Raw genomic sequence first — 21,218 nt, 5'->3', positions numbered from 1 at the left:
TTTATTAGTTGTTAGGTAAAGGTTTATAATATATTATGTTTTTAGGTTCTTTTAGTAGAAATAAATATAAACCAAGACTTTTGGATGTTTGCTCTAATTCTGAGGGAACAATAAAAAAGTCACCAATAAATTGAATACATTGATTTTAATTAATCCTACTAGGATACTAGGACATACAAATTACGTGGCGAGTGGTGACCTTGAGTTGGGTAGGGGTTATGTCGCCGCACCGCGCGCTGTGCCGTGCTTTATGCGCGCTCTATTCGCCAGCCGGCAGCCACCACCGTAGTCAGTGAAATCTGTCTGCAACTACTTTACTTCTTTCAACACTCATACTCCACCAAATGAATACGGCTCGTTCTACGTGAAATCGGCTAGACTGCTTGTTTCTCAAAATTTGTATTTATTTAATATTTCAAATGCTTTTAAACAAATTTGGTTGTTTTGGCAACAAGGCGGGCCACATAAAACTGACTCGCGGGCCGGATTCGGCCCGCGGGCCGTAGGTTGGGCAGCCCTGCTCTAAAGAACCAATGTATGTTCGATCTTGCTGTGGCATGCCCAGGTATTATTTGTGAGAACAGACTTACTTAGGTACTATGGGAATATCAGGCTATATGGAGAATATAAAACATGGAAACTTATCACACATCCCAAAATATCCCTATGTATATGTAATCAATTCAAACGTGTTCAGTAAATAAATAGAAAAACGATTTTACATGCTTAAAATATATTTATTAGCTGAAGGAACAAAAACAAATACATATATTTAGAAAATACATTCTTGAACTTTGCAGAACTTTTTTATACTACAAAACTTGAATTACCTAACAGTATTGGGTATAACTTAATCATTATCATTAAAATGACAAAAACAGCTTGAGTTGAGATATATTATATAAACTAAATATTACTCTATATGAAATGTAATAAATAATATTACTATTTACACTACACTATAGTATAAATATAACTTCAAATATTTACTCTTCTTTTCAAAATCTTCTTTTTTTAATTAAGTTATCAAAAAATATATTTTATGAACACTATATAAGGCAAGACTTCTTGAAATCCTAATTGTAACTAAGGATTTAAAACATGTAACAATTTGGAACCAGCAGCTGCTACTCCATAATAATTGGTTGCCCTCTTGTCCTATTTGATGGACACCTGGAATCAAAATAAATTTATTTCATAAATCATTATATTCGAATTTAATGATTTTAATAATTTAATAATATTTAATATTATTTAATAATTTAATTTAATTCGAATCATTAATTTCTAATTTATATAAGAAATTTAAATAAATTATTAAAAAATTACTTATAATTCTATAAAATGAGGAAGATTTCATTTTGTAAGTGGTACGACTAGTATGGGAAGAGGCGTTGATGCTGTGACGGAGATTTAAGTTATTTGATGATGCTGTGACTGCCCATAGTGAAGTGGGGAGAGTGACTGAGACAAACAGGCCAGATTTATTGAAAAATAGCGTTAATGAGTTAATTTATTGCCTTAATACTTATATAAAAATTACTTATACTTCTTCTTGTCCTTTTAAGGGGCAGTCTACTGCTTTGTACTGAAGCCTTATGGGGATTTTGCATACTCCGAAAGTGTACTATGAAGCGTACCAGTTACAATTTCAGCAGTTTCACAAAAGAGAGAACAACTGATCAGGTCCTTCTTGTCTAAGTATAAATTCACCACTCTTGTCTAGAACGCCAAAGATGGCGCAATAATACCTTATCAAAGGAAGCCAAAAAGTAAGTTGGGATCTAGGAAATGGGCTGACTGAGTCTGGATGAGTCCCAATGCACAAAGAAAGTACCTTCCCAGGGATGGCACTTGTCTTTTGTTATTTAAGAGCAATGGGGAGATCCCAACTCGTAGCTAGTTCGCATACACTTCTTTAGTGACCAGCCCAAGGAGCTGTACGGAACCCTAGGATATACGCTAGTACCCCGATGGCTATCTACGCGGTGGTTGGTTCTTGGCACCTCAAAGTAGTAGGCCTATTTGTCAAGCTGGGCATGATTGATCTCAACTAGTCTGTCTGGAGTTGTATGACGTATATACTGGGGCTGAGTTGCTGATACCAATGTAGAGGGTGAATTCATGGACACAGAGTCTGAGATATGTGAACTGGACTACAATCTGAAGTTAGTATTAAAACTATGTCAACAGATGGTGGAGGAGCTAAGGATGAGAGCCTCCATCAAAGAGGTGTATGAAGGTGCCTTCAAACAGGCATATAGCCAAACAGCCCTCCAAACAGAAGAAAAAACTAAGAAATGGGTAATACCTTAAGGGAGTCTTTGGCAAAATACAAAGCAGTTATTGTCCCTGAAAACTATCCAAAAAGGTAATTATCAGAGACACAGAGGTGTGTTTCTGGAAAGATTTTCTCAGAAGAAGATTTGTGCCTGCAGTTCAGGAGAAGCTCCACAGAGAGGAGTTTTATATTGCTGAGCATCGATGATGAAACTAGGGACTAGTGAGTCTTGCTCTAAGGCTGACAGTTGGGAGTTCTGAGAGGTTGGGTGTGGTCTTTGAGGACTCCAGGGACCTTATAAGATGCATTAAGGTCTTCCTGAGGGTCAACGGTCCTCTGACCTGGAAGAACCCTGCAAGTCCCCTGAAATCCATTGGCATACAGAATGATGGAATTTCTGTTGTGGACTGTAAGATTTTCAGAGATATCAACGAAGAATATTCTACATCAGAATGTATGGAAACTCACACTGGATGGTCCCTTATGCTCTCATAATCATACCTATACTATTCTCCATACTCCAAAGAGCTGGCTGCTTTGGTGGACCATGCTGGAAGAAGTGTATTTTAACTAGTCGTTGTATGCACTGTCAACTTACAGTGACATGTTGCGCAGCACCAACACCAATAACACTGGTAAGTCATTCCTGGAATTCATCATCTCTTGTAGTCTAGTGATTGCAAGTATGGGTAATCAATCCTCTTACATTTCATGACAGGACTAGAAGAGAAGTCACTGATGTGACGTTGACCACAGAGTACACGGGTGATATGATACAGGACTGGCTTGTCAAATTAACCTTCTCTCTCAGATCAAATTCATATCTGCTTCAATGTTTGAGATTACCTGCTTCAATGTTTGAGATTTGAGGCATAAAGAGAGAAACCCAAGGGCACGACTAGACTTCGGTTCACAATACAGTCCAATTGGACTCATCTGTGGACAACTTGAATTATGTGGTTGTAGAGCCCTTCAAGGATCTTGTTTTTATACAGGGTGGTTATAAATTATTGTACACATTTTAAGATTGAATAAATAAATAAACAAACAACTTAAAAACATGGAAATTGTTTTATTAAATAGCAAATTTAAAACAGTTTTATTACCAATGAAGGACAAAAAGATTACTGTTACTCATACTTTTACAAGGAAACTAAACTAATTCCACGTGCTCTCCGAGGTTTTGCACGCAAAGTTTGTAGTCTAAATTCAACCTCATACCATGTGTTTCTGAGCATTGCTGGAGTTATGCTTCCAATAACCTCTCGAACTCTATTCTTGAGTTCCTCAATATCTTGAACTTTTTTGGCGAAGACTCTGTCCTTGACATAGCCCCACAAAAAAAAGTCTAAGGGTGTAATGTCTGGGGAACGTGGAGGCCAAGGAATTGGACCATCCCGTCCAATCCAACGACCAGGAAACGTGTCATTTAGGTAGTCACGTACTATCTTACCCCAGTGTGGAGGGGCACCATCTTGCTGCCAGTAAACATTTGGTTATCTATGCTCAATTTGCGGTATTGCAAAAAGTTCAAGCATGTCGAGGTATACCTCTTTAGTGACTGTCGGTTCTGCGAAGAAAAAGGGTCCTATCACTTCATCTATAGCCAATGCACACCAAACGTTTATTTTAGGGCTGTCTCTTTCTTGTTCTCGAACATTATGAGGATTTTCAGTACCCCAAATCCTACAATTGTGTCTATTCACCTTACCAGAAACATGAAAGGTTGCTTCATCAGAAAAAATTACTTTTTTCAAGAAATTGCTTTCTCCAATGTTTATTGTTTGTTCTTCGAGGTCAAGTAATCTAACAGCAAAATCGTAGCGTTGAGGTTTATCGTTAGGTTTTAGTTCATGTAATAACTGAATTTTGTATGGATGGAGCTTAAGGTGTTTGTGCAAAATTTTTAAGACTGTTGATCGAGGTAATCCTAATTCCAAACTTGCACGCCGAGTAGACTTACCAGGGCTCCTCGTAAACAATTCTCTTACTTGATCAACAGTAGCTTCAGAAACTGGAGGTCTACCAGCACCTTTTCTATGTTGGACACTTCCCGTCTGTTCAAACTGCCTATACCAGCGTTTTATAGAATTGTTACTCGGAGGTTTGCGGCCATACTCTAAACGAAACCTTCTTTGAACAGTTATTACAGATCTGCTTTCATGAAACCAAAGAACACACCTTGCTTTTTCTTGCACACTAGCCATATTGATACTGAGGTTAGTTTAGTGTTTGTTTAGTCAACTGTAATTAACAGCTGGTGTGGAAAGATCCATTGTTGACCAGCTGACTATGTCACAACACAAGTCATTAAGAAGAATCATACCTTACACCCACAGTTTAAGTGACATTTTTACTTTCTTTTTATAACTACTTTTTATAATTATTGTAATGTGTACAATTATTAATTTTCAGTCAGTATATAAAACTGTTTTAAATTTACAATTTAATAATACAATTCCCATGTTTTTAAGTTGATTGGTTATTTATTTATTCAATCTTAAAATGTGTACAATAATTTATAACCACCCTGTATATCAATATCTTGTCATTGAAGGAAGAGGTCCTAGGTAGCATGATAGAACTCTGAAGTGGCTTTATTGAGGAAGGAGAGAGTTAGAGCTTTATTTAGGAAAGCAAACTTTGGGTACTAGGGCGACCTATCTCATCTAATCCTCTTTCTTTAATAGACCGCTATTCTCTCAGGTTATGGATCTTATTATGGGAAATGCGCATCTGAGGAAAATGTTTTATTTCACTATTAGATTATGTAATTTATGTCTCTGTGTTGTTTTTGTAAAAAGTTGAATTAATAACTTCATTTGCATATTATTTTTATATTATTATAGACTTCTCTCATTCCAAACTTTGCTTATCTGGATAGAGAAAAAATACTCAGCAGCAGGATAGACTTAAAATAAAAGTAACAGTTGATCACTAAGTTGATCTTTATAAAAGTTGAAATATATAAACGCTCTATGTCTGCTGTCAAAATAGAAACAAACATATATCAATTATGTATATTAAAGTATCCAGTTACAAAAATGTAGCAAGCTACGTCTTTTTGAATTCCACCTTTAAACCTTTTTTACCTAAATATTTATTTGGACATGTATAAACATTTAACTGATCATATATTTCAACTGTCAATGATCAGTTATAGAAGAGAATGTTATCAAATCTCTAGAAAATGCCTGAAATGAACACACACAAAAATTATATAAGGCGCAATGCTTCTTGGTATATTAGCTTCAATTTTCATGTCACCTGGTATAACTATTATTTGTAGATAAGTTTTTTTTAATGACTGTTAAATTTAAGATTGTTTAGATATTTAATAAAAAGTAAGTAAATACAAACCTTGGTCTTGGTAATATTATGTTTAACAATTTATCTTCTCTCTGAATCTATTACTTACTTGTGACACTTCAAAGCATGTGATGATTAAGGGTTTCTTCCTCTCCCAATCTGAAAATATATTATATATTTAAAACAACAACAGTTTTACATAATCAGATGTGCTTTACATGCAAAATTTGGCAATATTTATTATTTAATGAATTGTATTATCATATTTGAGTTGTAATAAAAGAAAGTCTTGTGATACTAGAAAAATGTCATAACATTATTGCAACTACGATCTTTCCAAAACAATTTTATGCTTTTTAAGAGATCAAAACTCCACTAATACATTCTGATAATAAATCTATATACTGCAATAAACTGACTACTGATCATTGATTTTGCCCTACACCTAAAAAATGTAAGTGCTAATTTTACATAGTATCTATCTGCAGATTTTCTGGTGAACTTATGTTTTCATAAGCAACATTCTGTCTTAGTTTTTTATTATTTGTTCCTTCAACCATTATTGATGCAGTAATATAAATGAATTTTTAGAAATATTATTTCTAATTGTTTTCAGTTGTGATAGTAAAAATGCACTCACTACTTTAAACGTTTATGGCGGATAATTCTGAACTAATTTTGGTGATACGAGATACATCCAGAAAGCAAGTTCTATGCCAACACAACATCTTTATTTCAGTTCATCACATGAGTATCACTGACTCTAACTTGTTATAATCAGACTGACACCATTTTGAATGTGCTTCTTGCTGTTTTCAATTCTTAGTGCCTTTTCGTATTGACTAAGTTAATTGAAAACCTTACAGCATGTTAAATTGGATCTGTAATTCGTCTTCTCAGTACCAGGAACGGTAAGCCAGTAGATATTAATTAATTATAAGATCTGTGATCTTTGGACAAAATGTGATCAGTGATTAGGGAAATTGGTCAGACAGTCTCATAACAATGAATTTGAAAGTGTTATGAAAAAGTGATCAATGCTAAGCTGTCCTCAAGCTTAGAATGTGACACAACAGTCCTGATCTTGCTCATAGCGGCTACTTTCTTTAATTATTACTGAAATCTTGATCTTGCTAGCAAGAGGATCAAAGATGATCATAAACCATTCTACCACTTGCTTTGTATCACAGACGACAACTCTTTGCAATTAATTAATACAAAAGGTTATAAGTGTTTAAAAAGCTGTAAAACTAGTGTAGGAAAATTGTTAAGGAATAGGGATTATTTGGAAATGATTTGCTTTTAAATATGTATTTGTTGAATTTCATCAATTAGTTTCTGGGCATAATTCATACTTTTTACCAGGCCAATTTGGTAAATATTGTACAGTTGTCAGACAATCCTGTTGGTAAAATTGTTTCAAGAATAACCCTTTTTAAAACTTTGGCATTGTTACCTAATATTTCTCATTCACACAAAATGCATAGTGATTTAAATAAAACCTTAAATAAATATCTAAGGGACATTATATATTATTTATACATACTTGCTGTATGTGTGTATATATATATATATATAATATATATATATATAATAAGTGAGAGATCCGGGTTCGACTCCCGGCGGAGCAAGTACTTTTTGTGATTCAATGTTTATTGAAATTATATATATACATCTTCACAAGATTCAAATTTACTACTGGCTTCTGTACTAAATTTTCAGAATAATTTTCATTTATAATCTTTCAAGAAAAGTACGTGTTAAAATATTTATTTCTGAAAAGGCTGAATTCACTTTATAATAAAAGTGGACAATGATTAAACAGTTTAGATTTTTATAACTGTGGCTATTACAGTTGTCACAGAAAAATAATTTTTGGAAAACACTCTTTTATGTTACATTCATAATTTTTAATGTACTGAATGAAGTTCTTTGGAAAGAGAAGATAATTTGAACTGGTTTCAAAATTTGTTAGCTATTTATCATACGTAAGAGTTCAGCAAGAGATGTTACTTTTACAGAAAAATGCTGTTTATTTTGGAATTCCATTACTCTATTCTTCTTAAAACACATCATCATTGTGCATATGAACAAGTAATTTAATGTTCAAAACACATGCATGTTTGGGGTGCCAAAGATTCCAGTAACAACAATAACAAATATTTAAATTTCAAGAACTGTTAGTGTTAGTTGTTGTGTTTATGGTTACCAATTAAATGTGCTGCATTGAGTTTATGATAGAGTAACAGATAATTGAGGTGATTTTAATTGCAGGATGTGTCGCTGTCATCATTATGACATTGATCATTGAGTATGATATTTCACTATTAACCTGAATTTCCTACTCTATGTGGTAGAGTGACATTAAAACAGCTGTTACACAAGAATAATGCAATTGCGCTTTTGCTGTGCCTGTGGACTACAGACCAGGATACAGGGAGTTGTCATGCTGTAAGGAGAGCAACACAAGGTGCTCAGAGAGCAACGCAATATTGCATTGATAAATATCATGATAGTATAATGACATGTTCTTAACCACACTTTAGGGTGATGTTCCAATAAACCGATGCTAGGGACATACAATGCATATTTTAAATTAACTCTGAAATCAATCTGAATTAATCACGTTTGATGAATCTATCATTATTGTTCATGTCTATCTTCCAAAATCAAATCTAGTACTGTCTGGTGTACATTACAGTTAATAATTAAATTTTGTATCGTTTCCATTAAATTTAAATTTTCAATACAGCAATGAGTACCTTATTCTGTACTATTAATATTAACCCTGACATCACTGCTGTATGGACATTATCAAAGTAACACCAACTCCTGACGTCAATATATAGTTCGTTAAGCTTTGACTTAGTATTTTGGCATTCTGTGACTGGAAAATTGTAATTAGAATGTTCATTAAATAAATAATAAATAAATATTTATTTGTCATACAACTTGTACAAGCATTGACATTGTTATGTATTAATTGTATTACAGCAAGTCGTATAAGTATATAAGTGTTCATTTTTCACATTCATGTTCTATACATGATCTGCTGCAGTCGGCTGTGTTTCAAGTCTTGCGTGTTAATGTTCAGTAAACAATCTAGTTTTATGTTTTTATGATAAAAAATTCTATAAAGAAGTTCTTTGGTTAGTTTATTATTCATTTTACTTCAAAAATCAGTAAGATAAATCAATTCCTCCATTAGAGAAAATACTTTGGTAAGTAACTATTTGCAGTTTGTTAGCAACGCATTAGTAACATTTAGTTGTAATTGAATGTTTTCATTACTATAGATAAAAACTTTCTTTTTTTAATATGGTTTAAGAATCAATTTTGAGTTTTGATAACATTTTTTATATTCAATTCATTGCTCTTTCCCAAATGCAATAAAAGTGGACAAATTTTTTTACCACTCTAGGTGATATTCCAGGGATTTAAATTAGGAAATTTACTCTTATGTAGTTTTGAAAACATGCCCAAATAAAAATGGCTAGAGATACAAAAATTTAAATTCTTACAGCAAGAACATGTGGGAAATGTATTTAATTCATTTATGACTTACTAAATTATATTTTTGTAATTTGGGCCTGATTACAAATTGCCTACATTTTTGAACCATGAATTTATAAATTCAGTGACACAAGCCTGCCCTGGATGTATTGAATCAAAAGGCAAATAAACAGCACCTGATCAGAGTTGAAATAATAGCTAAAGTTTTGACAAAAGCTATCAGCTGGGTAGATAGAGCTAACAACCGGTTCTAGTCTATGGTGGGGATTTGACAGTTCCCATGTTCCTATGTAACATTTTCTCTTTAAAATAACACTTACAGTGGGAATATCACACCCTACCATTGTCATAGATACTTAAACTGCCATATCTATTATATTATATTCAATATTTAATAAATAAGTGTATACTTACACGTCGACCCCTGCCACGGGCAATTCCTGTCTCAGTTACCTGTAAAATAATTCAGATTTTATAAACACTAACACTATTAAAAACTAAATGAATTGAAGAATTAATATATACTTGGTACACTCATATATAGTATTTTCCTGTTATATACAACATCTGTAAGGGGAAGATCACCCTCTTCCACTGGCACCTCAACATGGATTAGTTAAGTTTATGGCAGAAGATATATGTCCGGTAACTTTACACCTCTTTCTTTCGCTTTTGATTATGCATGAATCCCCGATGTATGCTATAGTATCAGCAAAATTGTTTACAATCTTCATAAGAATATATGTCTTTTAGTTGGCATGTATTTTTTGGTTGCGGCAGAACTAAAAATAGGTCCTGTTTTGGGAAGTAACCATTTTGGTTAATCAATGTGATGGTCAGTAAGGGATACATTTAATTTATTTATCTTATCTCTACTTACACTGTTTATTTTTCTTTAACATTGTAGATGTTTAAGTACTATAGTTAAATTATAAAAAATATGTTTGAAAAAAATAATAGGATAATTCTTTGTAATAAATGGGCTTTTTAGCAGTAAAGGGGAAAATAAATAATTTAAATTTTTTAAACTAAATTTTCTTTACCTAAAATTTTAAATACTAATAAGAAAATTTACATTATAATCCTTTCTACACTACAATGAAATAATACATATACACTATACAATTTTAACATATTATATATCTTCTGACTTACTTTTATGTAAAAACAAAGAAAACAGTAAGTTAATATAGTTGTTACAATTGTTACTAATGAAAACACTGTTGTTTTTTTATTTAAAAAAACGCTGAAAAAGTAATAAGTACAAACTATGGTTATAATTTTTTTTAATTTGACAGTCAACAGAGATGTTAAACCGAGAAAATGTTTCAATATAATTAATCAATTTTGATCGCACAAAATGTTTGGTATGATACCATAATAACCATATTTTAATATAAACATATGCATTTTGTAGCAAAATTTCCTGCTGTGAACAAAAAACATATATTTTAATAATACACTAAAAATAAAATCAAGAATCAAGAATCAAGAATCAAGAAGTTTATTAGCCATTGGTCACAACAATATGAAATAGGCATCGTCAAAATATACAGCACTGATATTTACAACAACAAAATTAGTTATTACAATATTGTACTATAATTATACTAATTTTATGACCAAGTAACAGGTTTAATATAATCTATGAAGAGTGTGCACATGGTTTGTTAATTACGTTATAGCTAATACAGTATAGAAAAATCAGAAATCTACAAATCAAACTAATCAAAAAATGATATTTATGTCAGAATCTAAAAAATTCTTTTAAAGAGTAGAATGGATTGCATATGAGCCAGTTACTTATCTTTAGTTTAAAAATATTGAAAGGAGTCATTGCAGCAGATGCAGGCAGCTTATTATAAAAAAGTTATGCAATTGAATTTAAAAAGAGTTGCCAGTTTTGACTAGCCTGTGCTGAGGGAGATCTAATTTGTTTTTACCCCTGGTATTGTGTTGATGAAAATCTTGTCTGGTATTGAAATCTGTAATTTGTAATTTTGTATAGACTAGTATATGAAAAAATGTAAAGGTTAATAACTGTCATGAATTTGAGATTGATAAAAAGTGGTTTGCAATGTTCTAGAGAGCTGCTTCCACTGATGGTTCTAACTACTTTTTTTTGATTGAATGAGAAGAATATCATTCACAGCATTGGAGTGACCCCACAAAACAATGCCATAGGAAATGTGTGATTGAAAAAAAGGCAAAATATGCCACTCTCAAATATTCACAGCTAAACAAAATCCCTCAGTTTCCACATTAGATACAAGACTCTAGATATTTTTCTACATACATGGTCAATGTGTGATTTCCAATTAAGCTTGCTGTCAAGATGATGAAAACCCAACAATTTTACAGATTGATCTTCATAATTTTCAGATAAGCTGAGAAGCAGATTTTGCGTTTTCTCCTGATTACATATCAGTCTATTAGAAGTGAACCAATTTAAAGCCAAGCTGTGAGATGCATCCATGTTTTCTTTCAGAGTATTCAACTGCTTATTAGATGAAAAAAGAGTGGTGTCATCAGCATAAATAACAATACTAGACAACACATTAGAGGGCAGATCATTTATAAAAATGATGAATAAGAATGGTCCTAAAAACTGAACCCTGTGGTACACCTGTGGCCACAGAAAGAGTGGTAGAACTGCTGAGCTTGAACAGAAACATATTGTACTCTATTCGATAGATATGACTGCAATATATTAATGGAATTTTCTGATATACCATAGATCTTAAGTTTGTCGAGGAGGATGCCATGATTCACGCAATCGAACGCCTTACTTAAATCAATGAGTGTTAAAGCAACTGACTCCTTTTGTTCAAAAAGCATGAAGTGCTTTAACGACTATTTCTGTAACGGCAGAAGTTGTAGATTTATTGGTACGAAAGCCATGTTGGTTATTACTGATTATATTATTGGACTCAAAATGTTGATTAAGTTGATGATACATTATAGATTCAAAAAACTTTTGATAAGGATGGGGACTATAGAAATTGGGCGATAGCTTTGGGGCAGAGATCTGTCCCCTTTTTTGTAGACTGGCAATACCTTGGAAATTTTTAGAAGATCAGGAAAATATCCATGTAATAAGCATTGATTGAAGATGAAAGCTAATGGTGAACTGATGTGTTTTATTGTGTTCTTGACAATATAATTAGATATATACCATAAAAGTCGGAAGTTTTAGAGTTTGACAATTTAGCAGCTACCTTAGTTACATCAGTTTGGTGTGATTAAATGACCAAGTAAATTGAGGGTACACAGTTAGTTAAAGTGTTAGCAGTAGGTTGGTTGCCAATATGTCAGTGTTATCAATGTTAGTTTGAATGTCTGCCACCGACTGTATGAAATACTGGTTAGTTAGGTGTGGATCAAGTGTTGTTGGTGTCACACCTGTGTTGTTTTGTGTTTCTGAGGAAATTACCTCCCAGGCAGCCTTACATTTATTACTAGCTCCCTCTATATGATTTTCAAAACAAGCCCTTTTTGCTAGGTTGAGCTTTTTTCTATACTCTTTTTTGAAGAATTTATAAAGGTTATATGCGGCTTCCATATGCTGAGACCCAGTTTTTTTCTAAGATTCTTAAAAAACATCAAAATAACCTAGCATTATTTCTCTACCTCTTTTTAAATCTTCATTGTACCACAAAAGTTTCTTTGTCTGCTTGCTTTTAACACCAATTTTAACTAATGGAGATGATAGATACCAAATATTTGTTATATGTTTTTAGAAAACTGTTAAATAAAGTTTCAATGTCAATCTCTTTTCTTTTATAGGTATCAATTATTCCCACCTTTCACTCTCCAAACTTTCTGCAAAACAATTTAATTTGTGTCTCATTTTGCTTACGCATACATTTTTTTGAGGATGTGACTGTCTCATTTGGTCTACATGATCTATCAAGTTTTAGATTTAATAGAAGAGGATTATGATCGGAAATGCAGTCATTCAAAACTTTTAATTCATAACAATCCCTTGAAAAATTTACGAGGATGTTATCGAGACACGAATCATTTCTTGTAGGAGCCTTATTTATAGCTACCAAGTTAAGAGAGCGTAAGATGTTTACAAAGGTGGTTGTCACTGTGTCAGTGGTTTTATGGAATGGTATGTTGAAGTCACCTCCAATGACTAACTTAGAGGTATGTTGCAAAACCTTTTTAATAGCTTGTTCAAAGTTATCAAAAAATAAGTCCATATTACCACAAGGTGATCTATACAGAGAAACTATTGCTACTTCTAAATTGGCCAATTTTATTCCTGAAATTTCTAAATTTTGCTCTAGATTAAATTTGCTTAGGTCTAGTTCACTATATTCAAGCGAATCTTCTTATAAAAATACCAGCACCCCCATTTTTTGAGGCTTTGCGACACACCATACTTGCAGCTTTGTAGCCCTGAGGTGTAAATAAAGATATCTGCTCTTCTAGTAACCAGTGCTCACAAATGCTTATAATATCTATATGCTTAAGTTTAGACAAGTGTTCTAATTCTAATAATTTATTACGGAGACATTGGATATTAATTTGTAAAATGTTTAAGACCGATGTGCAAGTTTGATTCAATGAGTGAACTAGATTCATTGTTAAAGGTTGTTAAATTTTGATACAGACAAGGGGTTTTTCCATTATTTTCAACTAAGGTTTTTTTTACCATTTTGTACTTTTTTTTCTTAAAAAATAACTATTTCTACCTTGGGGTTCTACTGTAATATTTCTTTTACATTCATCCACTAATTGTTGAGACACCACTCTTTTGTCTGTTTTGGGCGTTTCAAAACCCTGAAAAGGTGAAGAAATAGAAAAAAGAGCTATGCTTCACTAGAGTTGGAGACTGTAGACAAGTCCCATTGTCTCCCGACAGGTGAGGGCTGGTGGAGTGTTCCAGGTGGTGGTGTCTGTAGGGACACAGTCACTGTAGGGTCAGTAGTCAGCTTCACTGGTGATGTCTGTTGAAATACTGCTGAGATGGACTGCTCCTCCAGAGTTGACTCCAAGCTTATCCTTGGGCTGACCTCTATCACAGATGGGCTGGTGGTTTTGCTCTTGAGTAGGTATTTTTCGCAGAGGTCAGGATCAGACTTTGATGTCGCTGAAGTTCTACCAATAGCCTGGACTATCTTCCTGCCAAGCAATTTTTTTTCCCATCTTGTTTCAGATGCATTCCATGGCGAGTAAAATGCTGTCCTCTCAGTTCAGTCCCATCAATAACATTGAAGCTCTCCATTTCCTCCAGTTTACCGTTTAAAATTGCAATTTCTTTGTTAATGAAATGTTTTTTCTCCAGGTCGTGTCTTTGAAACAATGGTACAAAAATAAAGTTGGTTATGGTTATTTTGCTGACAAAACCGATGTATTTGACCTGGAATTACTTGTGCAGCTCGACGGTTTCTGTAGGTAACACGGCTCATATCATTAGCCCCTCCGATTATTACAACCACATCCTGGTCTGTGAGGTCTGTACACATTGCGTTAGTGTTCTGCAGTATGTGGGTTATTGGGGCTCCAGGACAGGCATTGACAAAAACCTCAGAATCTGGTACTAGTGGTTGCACTGCGTCATACAGATTTTTACCATGACTGTCAGCAAAAAATTTGGATTTTTTTGGGTATAAAACTGTTTTTAATTGTTTCTTGTTTTGTGTATGTTTTAGATTTAATAATAGGCCTTTTCTGCTTTAATTTACTTTCATTCTTGTAGTCACTGTTTAGTGTGTTGATTTCAGTCTGGTTTTGCAAAGGTTCATCTGTTATCAGCCCTGATAAAATGTCATACTTGTTTGAAAGTGTGATAGAAGTATTTGGGGAGGGTTGGCCACTCATTCAAAGACTTTGTATTAATATGTTTACCTTTTTCTGATTACTTCACAGAATGTTTTCCCTGATTCGTCCAGATGATTTTCTTTATGGGTTTTAGAGAGGGTTTTTAAGTCCTCTTCAAGTAGTTTGGTTACTTCAATTAGATTCCTATGATCTAGCATTAATTCTGAATAAAGGTGTTCAAGATTTTGGCATTTCATTTCTTTTAATTTATTTTTTAATTTATTTTCTTGTAATATATTTTCAAGTTCTTCTTTTCTTGTATAAAAGTTTGTTCTTCTGCATTTGCTCTTTGTTTAGATATCCGTTCTATTTCGTTCTTCCAAATTTTCTCTTTAGAGTCCAGCCTTAATATGTCAACTTCTTCCTGTAATTTCCAAATTTTTTCATCTTTTTTTGCTGATGCAATTTTTCTTGGTTTCATTTTAAACTTGAAAGAATGTCTTCCTTTTCTAAATCCAATAATGACAGTGTTTCTTGAAGTGATTTATTTTCAATAACGCTTTTGTCAAAGCTTTGAAGCATATTTGTCAATAATTTAAATACATTGTTGAACATGAGTGGATCGCATTCCTCTGTAATCTTGTTTAAATTCTCCATAAAGCTCAATTGCTAAGTGTTCAACTTCCTCAGAAGCCAGTGCCATTTCAAGAGAAATCATTCTTAAGATAAATCACATTAAGATTACACTAGAATAAATTAGAGATAAATACTTTGTGTATGTGTAAAATTAGAATTTATATTGGATTGTCAAAAAATATAAAATTAAATTAATAAGTCATTGTATAATTGTTCACAAATTATTAATTCATGCAAAAAGATATTATGTCAGTTGTGGGAGTTTTAACCATCAACTGTTTACACTGTAAGCAGACAAGTTGTACAGCAGATGGGACTTGACAGCTGATAATGCAAACAAACTGCTGCTATCAATTAGGCAACTGATAAGTGGACAAGCAGCTGGCAGAGTACAGCTGAGTAGTGCAGGTAAATGGTGGGGGGGTTGGCAGTACTGAACAGGAAATAACTGCTCCAGTCAGACAAATGCACCAGTTATTTACAATTTTAATTAATTTTTCTTTTGTTCTATAAATTCCAAACTGTCAAAGTCTTAAATCCCACATATATAAAATAACTGTTATATCATGAAAGTGATTTGTTATGTGCTATTTACACTTAAAAAAGGCTATTTATGAGTGGTTGAAAAACATGTGCTATAGTAGAGAAAATAATGAGTGTTCAAACAATCAAAATATTATGTAGTCTGCAGTAAAATAAGTTATATTTAACTGTGCTCCAGGTAAAGTACACTTCACTCAGTAATATATAGTAAAATTCATCACTGATAATTTAGTATAACTGCTTTAAAAAATTAACATTGTTTAAGCAACTAAAATAAACACACTTGAACTGGCTACATATCATCAGTTACTGCCAGGATATTAATCTCCCACACGTACACACCAGACCACAACTGAAAGAACAAACATTAGTTTACAAATAAATTAAAAATGTAAATATATAGAACTTAATGATTTCACACTTTAAATTAAATGTCATAATAGAATAAAGGAATTTATGAACTACTGTTTTATTATGTCAATGTGCGGACCAAATAATAGACAAATCAAACCGAGTTTTTGCACCAGGTGATGAAACGCCCTATAGAATGGTTGCTTTTGAAAAAGCAGTGTCAAGCCTGTTGACTGACAATGATTACATAGGTAATCAAACGACATAACAAATTTTACGCTTTCACTTGGTATAAATAACATTAACAAAAACTTTTTTTATCATATTCAAAAATTGACAGTAGAAACATATGTTTTTAGTTTTTCAAATAAGGACAAAATTGTAAAATCTGTTACATAATAATTATAAATATTTCATAAAACCTGTCAATTGGTCATATTTGCTCCAAAAATGAACATTTTCAGGAGTGCTATTCTTAAGTTTCCATAAATAAGACACATACAATTTATTTGTATATTAAGAAAATAAATTTTGCCACTCTATGTGGAATTCTCAGCATTTAAATGAGGAAATTTAGGTAGTTTTGAAACCATGCCCAAATAAAATTGGCTAGAGATACAAAAATTAAAATCCTTACAGCAAGTATATGTGTGAAATGTATTTAATTCATTTATGACTTACTAAATTATATTTTTATAATTTGGGCCTGATTACAAATTGCCTACATTTTTGAACCATGAATTTATAAATTCAGTGACACAAGCCTGCCCTGGATGTATTGAATCAAAAGGCAAATAAACAGCACCTGATCAGAGTTGAAATAATAGCCAAAGTTTTGACAAAAGCTATCAGCTGGGTAGATAGAGCTAACAACCGGTTCTAGTCTATGGTGGGGATTTGACAGTTCCCATGTTCCTATGTAACATTTTCTCTTTAAAATAACACTTACAGTGGGAATATCAACCCCCTACCATTGTCATAGATACTTAACTAGACTGCCTTATCTATTATGTTATATTCAATATTTAATAAATAAGTGTATACTTACATGTCGACCCCTGCCACGGGCAATTCCTGTCTCAGTTACCTGTAAAATAATTCAGATTTTATAAACACTAACACTATTAAAAACTAAATGAATTGAAGAATTAATATATACTTGGTACACTCATATATAGTATTTTCCTTTTATAAACAACATCTGTAAGGGGAAGATCACCCTCTTCCACTGGCACCTCAACTTGGATTAACCCTTTGAGTAGTACGGGAAACTGCTTCAAAATAGTAATGACGTTCCAGAACGTCATTTTTTGTTTGTTATTAAATTGTTTTTTTTTATTGTTTTACTTGCATCCATTTAGAACCATATAGTTATTTAAAACTGATTTTAAACCAAACTATAGTTGGTAGTGTAATTTTTGAGGCAGAATAATCGGCAAATAAGACATTATTATCAACCTTCTTATTTCTCGAGCCGACAGGCCGCACACGCCATCTATTAGAAACAACAACTACTCCTGAAGGTCAAGCAAGGAAAGATCGAAAGCGGTGTTATGTATGCTACAACACAACCACCCGTGAAAAGAAGAGGAAGGATACCACATTTCACTGCCCAGACTGCAATGTAGCATTGTGTATTTACCCTTGTTTTGAGGAATTTCACACAAAAAGAAATTTGTTAATCACCCGTAAATCTCAAAAAATGTAAACATTCCCACTTTTGTACATTTTTATTTGTAATCAATTAAAAAAAAAAACGTTTCATGTGCTTTCTTTTACTCCTGGGTTGTATTTTCATGTTTCAGCTGTTACTCCAGTGGAACAGAACCTAGTGACGTTCCTAGACGTCATTACTCCTTAAAGGGTTAATTAAGTTTATACTTACACACTGGCCCTGTGATGGTGTATTTGATTTCTGATTCCTTTCAAAAGGACCTTGTTGGTCTGTTTTTCTGTAAAATAGAACTATAAGTAGCCCTTCCCATCACTTCCTGATGTAGCACTGTGTACTTTGAAATTGGCATCAATTGTTAGGGCTCCAACTCCCATTTTTGATTTTCATCAAGTTTAGGTATTACTGGGAAAAGACAATCAGGAGGCCTCTCTCCGTGGTTGTCAGCTCAGCTCACCTGCTTAGTGACTGCCTGTGTTCTATGTCATCACTCGGTGTTTACGTAAACACGTACGTCACTTTTACTCGGATTTAAATGGCAATATTTGACTTGCAGCTCTTTAAATCACTGAGATTTAACTTAAATTCTCAAATAATTTCACAGCCCATGTTGGCTTCAAGGTTGAAACTTTATCGATTGTTATTTATTATTTGCTTTTAAATGAAGCTAGTTTCATGTAATTAAAGTTATAGGTTGATCTGTTTTCAAAGAATAAAATATACGTTCACTCTCAATTACGTCTCTAGTATCAACAGCTAGATTTGGTATCAGAGAAGCTTCATCTCCACCAAATACAACAGTATTTTAATAAATTGACAGGATACAATATAGCACGTGGTAGTCTGACGAACTGAACAACAAAACAGCGAGGGCCACTAGGTGTGACCCGCCGAGCTGAGGGACATGACGTGCTCATAAATCAACAACCTGACCATGGAGAAGAGAACAGCTATGGTCACCATTAGGGTATGGCAAAATGAGAGAGTAATCATAAATTTAATGCCAATCCCAAATGGTTAAAGATATAATTTTGAAATACCAATGGTTAGTGAATTCTTACATGTTTAAACTAAATGCTCTTTACTTAAAATTTTAAATACTAATAAGAAAATTTACATTATAATCCTTTGTACACTAAAATCAAATAATACATATACACTATACAATTTTAACATATTATATATCTCCTGACTTACTTTTATGTAAAAACAAAGAAAACAGTAAGTTAATATAGTTGTTACAATTGTTACTAATGAAAACACTGTTGTTTTTTTGTTTAAAAAAACCCTGAAAAAGTAATAAGTACAAACTATGGTTATAATTTTTTTTAATTTGACAGTCAACAGAGATGTTAAACCGAGAAAATGTTTCAATATAATTAATCAATTTTGATCGCACAAAATGTTTGGTATGATACCATAATAACCATATTTTAATATAAACATATGCATTTTGTAGCAAAATTTCCTGCTGTGAACAAAAAACATATATTTTAATAATACACTAAAAATAAAATCTCCCACACGTACACACCAGACCACAACTGAAAGAACAAACATTAGTTTACAAATAAATTAAAAATGTAAATATATAGAACTTAATGATTTCACACTTTAAATTAAATGTCATAATAGAATAAAGGAATTTATGAACTACTGTTTTATTATGTCAATGTGCGGACCAAATAATAGACAAATCAAACCGAGTTTTTGCACCAGGTGATGAAACGCCCTATAGAATGGTTGCTTTTGAAAAAGCAGTGTCAAGCCTGTTGACTGACAATGATTACATAGGTAATCAAACGACATAACAAATTTTACGCTTTCACTTGGTATAAATAACATTAACAAAAACTTTTTTTATCATATTCAAAAATTGACAGTAGAAACATATGTTTTTAGTTTTTCAAATAAGGACAAAATTATAAAATCTGTTACATAATAATTATAAATATTTCATAAAACCTGTCAATTGGTCATATTTGCTCCAAAAATGAACATTTTCAGGAGTGCTATTCTTAAGTTTCCATAAATAAGACACATACAATTTATTTGTATATTAAGAAAATAAATTTTGCCACTCTATGTGGAATTCTCGGCATTTAAATGAGGAAATTTAGGTAGTTTTGAAACCATGCCCAAATAAAATTGGCTAGAGATACAAAAATTAAAATCCTTACAGCAAGTATATGTGTGAAATGTATTTAATTCATTTATGACTTACTAAATTATATTTTTATAATTTGGGCCTGATTACAAATTGCCTACATTTTTGAACCATGAATTTATAAATTCAGTGACACAAGCCTGCCCTGGATGTATTGAATCAAAAGGCAAATAAACAGCACCTGATCAGAGTTGAAATAATAGCCAAAGTTTTGACAAAAGCTATCAGCTGGGTAGATAGAGCTAACAACCGGTTCTAGTCTATGGTGGGGATTTGACAGTTCCCATGTTCCTATGTAACATTTTCTCTTTAAAACAACACTTACAGTGGGAATATCACCCCCTACCATTGTCATAGATACTTAACTAGACTGCCTTATCTATTATGTTATATTCAATATTTAATAAATAAGTGTATACTTACATGTCTGCCCCTGCCACGGGAAACTCCTGTCTCAGTTACCTGTAAAATAATTCAGATTTTATAAACACTAACACTATTAAAAACTAAATGAATTGAAGAATTAATATATACTTGGTACACTCATATATAGTATTTTCCTTTTATAAACAACATCTGTAAGGGGAAGATCACCCTCTTCCACTGGCACCTCAACTTGGATTAACCCTTTGAGTAGTACGGGAAACTGCTTCAAAATAGTAATGACGTTCCAGAACGTCATTTTTTGTTTGTTATTAAATTGTTTTTTTTTTTATTGTTTTACTTGCATCCATTTAGAACCATATAGTTATTTAAAACTGATTTTAAACCAAACTATAGTTGGTAGTGTAATTTTTGAGGCAGAATAATCGGCAAATAAGACATTATTATCAACCTTCTTATTTCTCGAGCCGACAGGCCGCACACGCCATCTATTAGAAACAACAACTACTCCTGAAGGTCAAGCAAGGAAAGATCGAAAGCGGTGTTATGTATGCTACAACACAACCACCCGTGAAAAGAAGAGGAAGGAT

General features: G+C 32.7%; 1 long non-coding RNA gene across 1 annotated transcript; it reads right to left on the bottom strand.

Moving 5' to 3' along the window:
• Window positions 1-904: 904 nt before the first annotated feature.
• LOC124369840 lies at window positions 905-9,560 on the bottom strand. Its single transcript, XR_006923104.1, has 3 exons — window positions 9,518-9,560; window positions 5,700-5,749; window positions 905-1,173 (listed from the first exon to the last, which is right to left on the bottom strand). It is a non-coding gene; the product is annotated as an uncharacterized LOC124369840 (long non-coding RNA).
• Window positions 9,561-21,218: the final 11,658 nt, after the last annotated feature.

Source organism: Homalodisca vitripennis, chromosome X (genome assembly GCF_021130785.1).
Source record: "Homalodisca vitripennis isolate AUS2020 chromosome X, UT_GWSS_2.1, whole genome shotgun sequence".
Classification (NCBI taxonomy): domain Eukaryota; kingdom Metazoa; phylum Arthropoda; class Insecta; order Hemiptera; family Cicadellidae; genus Homalodisca; species Homalodisca vitripennis.
This window is presented reverse-complemented; position numbering and strand designations above follow the sequence as displayed.